Genomic DNA, 8,713 nt, shown 5'->3' with positions numbered 1-8,713 from the left:
GTAAAATGGAGACAATTTTGATTATAGCAAAATTAAAAGTCCCTAACCAAATTTGTAATATTGTAAAGTAAAATAATATGCATGTACACTGGTATTTATTTTAGAGAAATGTATTGGTCTGTCTACCCAAACGCTTTGACTTCTATAACTAATTAGATTTTCGTGTCAGGGAACGGGCAGGAAGTCCAGAGTGGACTAGTTTTTGGACAAGCTGAAAGGGGTAGGGGGACTCAGTCAGTCAGGGATTGTAAGTCCCTGAGGAAACAGGTAGTTAAGAGAACACTAGTGTGAGGTCTGCGAGTGCTTTTCAAGAATTTTACTTGTGTCCATTGTATTTTTTATTAGGAATTACCATAAATACAATACAAAAAAAAAGTCGTCCTGCATATAATGGATAATATAAACAAAATGTCTATTTTCCTTCCTGTGCATTATAACGTATACAAATCAAGCATTACATTATTAAGAATCAAATTAATAAACCAGTTAAAACAGCTTCGTATTCCCAACTAATTGCTGTTAAACACCTTCGGAATTTTCATCAGGATCCAATTAAAAAAAAAAAATTTCCTAGAATCTCACAAAAACTTAACCACACAAAAACTATATATAGCAGACCTCAATACAAAGATTTCAGTATCCTTAATGTTACCCAAACAATGCCAAAAATAGGGAGAAGTGAACTTGAACTATGAAAAACTACAAAAGAAATCTTGAGTCATGAAGTAATAATAAAAATAGGGGGAAACTTATCGAGCAAGTAAACTTTTCAGGATTAATATTAACAGGAAAAACACTTAAACAAGAATAACAGAAAGAAACCAAACAGATAGAAAAAAAAAATAGGAGAGAATAGAATTAATGCTACGTTTCTGCTATTAAAGGTTGTGTTATCATTTACTTAGATTTCTTTCCATTGAAGTTTTGTTTATTTATTTGAAATGTGTATTTTCTATTACTATTATTATTATTATTATCATTACTTGCCGGGCTAAAACCGTAATTGGAAAAGCAGGATGCTATAAGCTCGGGGGCTCTTACACGGAAAAATAGCCCAGTGAGGATAGGAAACAAGGAAAAATAGAATATTCTAGGAACACACAGGAGGAATAGAAATTTTTTTTCATATTTTTAAGCGATTTTTCAATAAGTTCATTATAACATGTCCATTTCTACTCGCCAAAAAACTAAAAACGAAAAATACATTTACAGGCCCAATGAATCGGCTAAATTCCTACGGATTATGCCGTAATAAATTTATGAGATAAAAAATATATTAAATCTTGTTGATAAAGATTGTAGAAATGAAAAACCTATAATAAATCACATTTAAATATTACCTATCAAACCTCTGCTGCTTACAACATTAAAATCTTAAAAACAGAAAAAACTCAAAATCGGATAAAGTTTTCTGACCAAAACATCCACAAAATACATTTTGAACAGCAAAGCCAAACTCACTGCACTGGGAGATGTTACCGTGAACACATTAGAGAGAGAGAGAGAGAGAGAGAGAGAGAGAGAGAGAGAGGCAGGCTTCTTTTACATATTAGAATAAGCATAATATACAAAATAACGTAACAATTAAGATAACGCATCTTCAATCGTACGACAACTTCGCTCAAAGAGGAAAATTCATTTTTTGTAAGTAAAACCATGGGGCCATTTTCTATGACCTATACGAAATCTTACTAAAATCAAGGACAATGAAAACCCTCTTTTAATAAACAGACAGAACAAACTCAATCCTACTACACCAACATACAAAACTAAGCAATTTAGTCACCTGGTAGAGTCAATAATGCCACAACCGAAAATTCGGGCTACACTTTCTTTGTCTTGCAAGGCTTAAAAAAAATGCTACATATATAAAGTGAACTATAGACTACAATAGGAAAAGAATGGCCCTGCATATCACATCTTGAAATAGACCTCAATATAAGAGGATCTATAGACTATATTTTTGTACAGCTGGAATTTTTCTATAGATGAGAACTTATTAAGGGGGTGAAAGATGGTAAAAAAAAAATCTTGTTAAAGGTCTGATACACTCCTACGTCAAACTGGAATACCCTAAGAAATACAGAGAAATTACGAGGAATATGTCGAGAGAGAGAGAGAGAGAGAGAGAGAGAGAGAGAGAGAGAGAGAGAGTTTTTCAGTCCATAACTGCCTTCCAATGCCCCTACATTACCAGCAAAACCAAAATATAATAAATTATACCCAACAATTTTTAAACGACAATCAAGTTTCCTAAACACCTCGCTCGTAAAGTTATTTAAATAGTTGCTATCAATGACTTAGGAATCGAAACTTGACATAAAAAAAGGATATCGTATCCGAGGTAAAGACTTACGTTTTTAGGAGTCTCTCTTCTTAACAACTGCTACGACCAAACTGCTTCAGTACCATCATGGTTTGTCTGAAAAATAAAATCAAGCTGTTACAACGACAGAGTAAATAGGTAAATTGATTTCATTATTAAATAAAAAATGCAAATGTAATCGACCTAGTATCTTATATAAGGTCCTATTAGTCTACACAAACCCAACATCGAATTTTTAATATCAAAATTATACCAAACGTAAACTAACTAGAAATTTCCAAAAAAATAACAATTGCCGTATGTTAGTTGCTTTCGCCAAAATCGAAGATAATTGCCTACATGACAAAGGACATTTCAATACACCTGGAAAAACTGGAAAAAAGTCAATTCCAGTAAAACAGAATAATAAAATTTCCCCCGGGAAGCTAAAACGAATTTTCCCCTAGAAGAGGTAGCCAGAAAATTCCTTTTTCTGACTAAGCCTAGTTCGTGTAACTTGTTAGCATTGGTAAAAAGTACAGTGCATTCTCTCTCTCTCTCTCTCTCTCTCTCTCTCTCTCTCTCTCTCTCTCTCTAAAAACTAATCCCGACTCTTGCCTTAATTTATTGGATGCTTTGATTCATGATTTGTGGCTACATATCCCGGTGTTGGGGCCTGTATGCCCATTCAGTGTTGAGTCTGAATCGAAGTAGTAGGCTACATAATATGTACAGCATCTGGAAAAGGCAAAAAATCACAATTAGGATAAAATACGACACTGATAATTATCTTTATTTTCATCTAACCTAACACAAAAAGTCCCCCTTATATAAAAAGAGCAAGTATGTGTGTATATATATATATATATATATATATCTACATGCTGATAACTCAGTCATTGCCTGGTCCTAATTGATCCTAGATTGGGTGAAGAGAGGACTTGGGCGCTGATCATATGTATACATGGTCAGTCTCTAGGGCATTGTCCTGCTTGCTAGGGCGATGTCAATATCCCTTGTCTTTAAACCTTTAAATTCCCAATTGAATCAACAGCTGCTAAAGACAGACTACAATACGACATTGTTCCTTTGGGTCGTAGTGAGAGATGGTCTTCCTATAGGCCTCTAAGGGGTGAGTGACATAAGAAACAAAGGGATTGGGATTTTAAATTAACACTTATGGCAACCACTGTTAGTTATTATAGTCTTATGATTATAAGACTTCAATTAGTAACACTCCGAAATCTAGCACTGTCTTGGGTTAGAGTTCTCTTGCTTGAGGGTACACTCGGGCACACTGTTCTATCTTATTTCTCTTCTTGTTTTGTTAAAGATTTCATAGATTATATAGGAAATATTTTTTATCTAATACTGTTGCTGTTAGTAAAATATTTTATTTTTAATTGTTAATTTTCTTGTGGTTTCCTTATTTCATTTCCTCACTGGGCTATTTTCCATGTTGGAGCCCTCGGTCTTATAGTATTCTGCTTTTCCAACTAGGGATGTAGCTTAGCAAGTAATAATAATAATAATAATAATAATAATAATAATAATAATAATAATAATAATAATAATAATAATAATAATAATATTCAAAATGACAGTCTTTTACTCTACGTATATGACCAAATAAAGGGAAAGTCGTAGAAAATACAGTATTTGTCCTTTTAAATTGAATTTTCCACTTCCTATATATTAAATACCAAAAGAATTGACTATTACTAGTGCTAGAATATTTCCCTATTCTAAAATAATTAAAAGTTTATATTAGTAAAATCTCAGAGAAAAATTAAGCGAATAAACTTTCTCAAGGTCGTTCAAAACTATACACTACGACTAAATTTGTGCCCAGGAAGGTGTTCACACACAAACAAAACACAAACAGGGGGTAAAACATAACCTCCTTCCAACTTCGATGTGCAAGATATCCACAATTACGTAAATCAACATAAGAAATAATTAATCATTTGCAAATATACTAAAACTATAAATAAAACTATAAAAATATCACATCAAGACGTCATGAGAATTTCAAACTAACCGATCGTAGATCGACGGCCTTTTCGCCGAAGAAAAATCTATTAAATAATCGCATAATAAATTCATAAATTGCATCCAAATGAGTCATATTATGTATATTAATCATGAAAAACATATAAAATTAAGAAAATAAAGTAAAACTAAGCGTGGAGGAAGAAAATAAGATATGGAGAAAATCGGGATAGTGTCGGTGAAAAGACCATTTTAGTAACGGCCTTTTCTAAAATGAGTTCAAATTTCGAATTCATAAACTGAATGCAGATGAATCATATTATGAAGATGAATAATAAAATATAGAGAAAATGAAGAAAATATGGTAAAAGTTGGTACAATTAAGCTTTGAGGAAGAAAATGAGATATGGGGAAAATAGGGAGATTGTCGGTGAAGAGACCATTTGTTGTTACGGGGTAAATCCAAAACAGAAGACATCCCAACTAATTTCAAGGTAGAATTAAAGGATAAAAGTAAATATTAAGAATATTATTAATTTAGTTATGTACAGGTAAATTAAGCTTAATTCTAATAATAATTATAAGCTTAGAAGCTTTGCAGCTATCTATTATTAGATAGAGTGGCCGCAAACTTATTTTGCGGAGTGAGCACCAAAGTTAGCACAAGGGTGTACTGTAGGCAGTTATAGGATTCAGGAACCCACCCGGATAGGGGGAGGAATAAGGATCCATTATCCTTTAGAAAAGTCCTTAAAATCCTATTGCTTTAATATCAGACAAAGATAAAGCCAAATAGTTCTTTGTGATTTGTAAAATAGAGTCATTAAATTGATCTTCGCTACTCTCGTCAAATACTTCGAGGTGTCTAAGTACACTTGGTGAAAGACGAAATTTAGTGCACTCTCTCTCTCTCTCTCTCTCTCTCTCTCTCTCTCTCTCTCTCTCTCTCTCTCTCTGTTTTAAATACCTGTTCGCTAATTGTTTAAGGCTGTTACACAATCTACTCTCAATCTCTATTCTGACTATAGATTCATCTAATTGTAGGTAAATAAAAACTTTTAAAGGCGTAGAGAGAGAGAGAGAGAGAGAGAGAGAGAGAGAGAGAGAGAGAGAGAGAGAGATTTTCCAAGCAATGACACAAGAAACAATAAATGAACAATTAACCACATAACGCAGATAAATGAAAGCACTGGCGCACTGTAAACGATCTTGCCTTGCAAGTACTTATATAAACGAATTTGGTCAAAACCCCATAACAACACTGGAGTCTGGGAGCAGTTTTAGTCTTGCAACCACTCTTTGTCCTCTGGTGCAAAAAGGTACAACTACTTTAATGCCACGGGAGGCTTTTCAGCATCTTTTGCAACCATTAAAAATGTAAATTTATTTGGGGTTTAAATATCAGACGAATATCTCGGTTAAGTTAAAACTTTTCGTGAGATTTTTTAAAATATATCAATTTCACCATTTTTATCAATTATATTGATTTCATCATTTTTAATAAATATTCATTATCATAGATTTCTTCATTAGGAAAATTGTTCGTTGTCTGCCTTACTGTCTATCGAAGTCATAACACGAAAAATATTTCGCATTGAGAGAGAGAGAGAGAGAGAGAGAGAGAGAGAGAGAGAGAGAGAGAGAGAGAGAGAGATATTGCTCATACACTAATTTGATTTATACTGGCTGCCTTTAAACTAATTGAGTTTAAAATATTTACATTAGTCCATCTAGTTATCAGAACCGGCCTTCCAAAATATCTAAGAGAATTGCTACATATTGTGCAGCCAGCAACTCGTGCTGACTCGAGAATAGTTACAGATGGTTTCAAATTAATGGAACCTATTTATATATGTGTGTTTGTGTATGTTTGTGTGTGCGTGTTTGTGTGTGTGTGTGTAGAATAGGCTCTAGAGGTTTCAAATATCCGGCCGCGAGACTATACAATAATCTCCCACTAGACATCATAAAGACTGAAGATATTGTTAAGGCTTGCAAGAGGAACCTGAAGACTTTCTTGTTCTTTAAGTACTTCCATAAAGTGGATTTGACAATAAACGAGCAATATGCATTGTGTGAAATGTTGAATACTTTGAAATGTACCTGGTAAAATGACTGTGGATGTCCCGTACAGAGTAGGGGTCCACAGTGTGATGGGACCAGAAAAGCAGCCCTTAAAGTAAAATAGCTATGCCTCCAACAATTACAAAAATAGAGGAGATTAATAATTGAAATATATATGTTATTTCAGATCGAGACTAATGGAACTCCTTTTATTGTACGAATGATAAAATGCATTCTCCTTTGATAATCTATGCACGAACTATTAATCATCAATTGTTGGATTGATTGACATTGATCAACTGAGATTTCTCTAGCATCTTGACAGTCTTATAAATGTACATCAGACGTAACGAAAACTCGATTGATAAATACACGCTTGATACTTAAGATGACTTCGTACCATTCTCGATAAATTATCGTTTTTAAACTGTTGTTGTCAAATCGCAAACATGAACAGAGCTGATTTTAAGAGCAAGTGTGTATGGTGTTGCATTTTAAATGGTTACGTTTACATGATTATTTCCATATTGTCCTCAATGACAAAATTATTTAACCAAAAAATTTAAAAAGTAGGATATTCGTATATATAGAAAATACGCTGTGTAATAATGATAAGAGCCTTACACCCCTACTCTGAGCGGCCAGTTAAAAGACACCCCCAACCTCACCCCAACTGTAAGCAACTAAGGCGGGTGTGAGGGGGTGATTAATATAGCTCTTTAAAAGGTCATTGGTCACACGACCTCCACTGAAATTGATATCAACAGAGTGGAACTCTTTAATAGACAAAAAGGTCAACTTAGTTCTCGACCTTTTGGACTAATTTTGGTCGTTTTGCTTGCCTGTGACCTTGACTGCACCTCAAGCACACTATTCTATCATTTTATTATCATCATTATTACTTGCTAAACTACAGCCCAGGGGATCCAACGGGGAAAATAGCCCAGTGAGGAAAGGAAAAAAGGAAACTACAAGAAAGGTAGTTAACAATTAAAATATTTTAAGAACAATAACAATATTAAAATAAACATTTCATATATAAACTATAAAAATTTGAAAAACAAGAGGAAGAGAAATATGGTAGAATAGTGTGCAAGAGTCTACCCTCAAGCAAGAGAACTCTACCCAAAAACAGTAAAAAACTATGGTACAGAAGTTGTGGCACTGTTCAAGACCTGAGGTTTTTTTTTTTTTTGAAAAGTTTGTAGTGCATATATAAAAAATCTATATCAATGTTCATGTTATTAAAATATTTCATATCAATTGTTCATTGCTTCTCTTGTAGTTTGTCCTTATTTCATTTCCTCACTGGGCTATTTTTCCTTGTTAGGACCCCTTGGGTTTATAGCATCTTGCTTTTCCAACTGGCGATGTAACTTAACTAGTAATAATAGTAAGATGGTTCTATAGAGATCACGAGCCAAATTATTTAGCAATGAAGCATAAAGCTATGTACCTGGTCATTCCTAAGCCAATGTCATGTGGTGGCCTCAAGCTTGTTAGTTCCTTTGGTCCCTGCAACCTCACCATCCTTGTGAGTTAAGGATGGGGTGTTTGAGGGAGCCTATAGGTCTACCTGCTGAGTCATCAGTAGCCATTGCCTGGCCTTCCTCGGTCTTAGCTTGGGTGAAGAGAGGGCTTGGGTGCTGATCATATGTATACATGGTCAGTCTCTAGAGCATTGTCCTGCTTAATAGGGCAATGTCAATGTCCCTTGTCTTTAAACCTTTCAATGCCCAATTGAATCAACAGCTGCTAAAGACAGACTACAATACGACATTGTTCCTTTGGGGCGTAGTGAGAGATGGTCTCCCTATAGGCCTATAAGGGGTGAGTGACATAAGAAACAAAGGGATTGGGCTTTTAAATTAGCACTTATGGCAACCACTCTTAGTTATTATAGTCTTATGATTATACGACTTCAGTTGGTAACACTAAAATCAAACCATTGTTCTCTAGTCTTGGGTAGTGCCATGGCCTCTGTACCATGGCCTTGCACTGTCTTGGATTAGAGTTCTCTTGCTTGAGGGTACACTCGGGCACACTGTTCTATCTTATTTCCCTTCTTGTTTTGTTAAAGATTTCATAGATTATTTAGGAAATATTTATTCTAATACTGTTACTGATATTAAAATATTTTATTTTTAATTGTTAATTACTTTTATTGTGGTTTCCTTATTTCCTTTCTTCACTGGGCTATTTTCCCTGTAATCTACGTATATGACTAAATAAAGGGATAATCGTAGAAGCAGCAGCATTTCCCCATTTAAGATAAATTTTCCACTTCCTATATATTAAATACTAAAGGAATTGACTGTACTATTAGTTTAAAGGTTTAAAGGCCACCCGTGA

At 34.1% G+C, this 8,713-nt stretch overlaps 1 long non-coding RNA gene across 1 annotated transcript in view; it reads right to left on the bottom strand.

Annotated features, from left to right (window-relative positions):
• Positions 1–2,369: 2,369 nt before the first annotated feature.
• The window catches only part of LOC137636079 (uncharacterized), a 51,566-nt gene continuing 45,222 nt past the window's right edge, over positions 2,370–8,713 (bottom strand). Inside the window, exons 2-3 of the long non-coding RNA XR_011042915.1 lie at positions 2,924–3,043; positions 2,370–2,422 (exon numbers count right to left, since the gene is read on the bottom strand). This is a non-coding gene — a long non-coding RNA (uncharacterized lncRNA). The remainder of the gene's footprint in view (positions 2,423–2,923; positions 3,044–8,713) is intronic.

The sequence above is a fragment of the Palaemon carinicauda genome, unplaced genomic scaffold (genome assembly GCF_036898095.1).
Source record: "Palaemon carinicauda isolate YSFRI2023 unplaced genomic scaffold, ASM3689809v2 scaffold224, whole genome shotgun sequence".
Lineage (NCBI taxonomy): Eukaryota > Metazoa > Arthropoda > Malacostraca > Decapoda > Palaemonidae > Palaemon > Palaemon carinicauda.
This window is presented reverse-complemented; position numbering and strand designations above follow the sequence as displayed.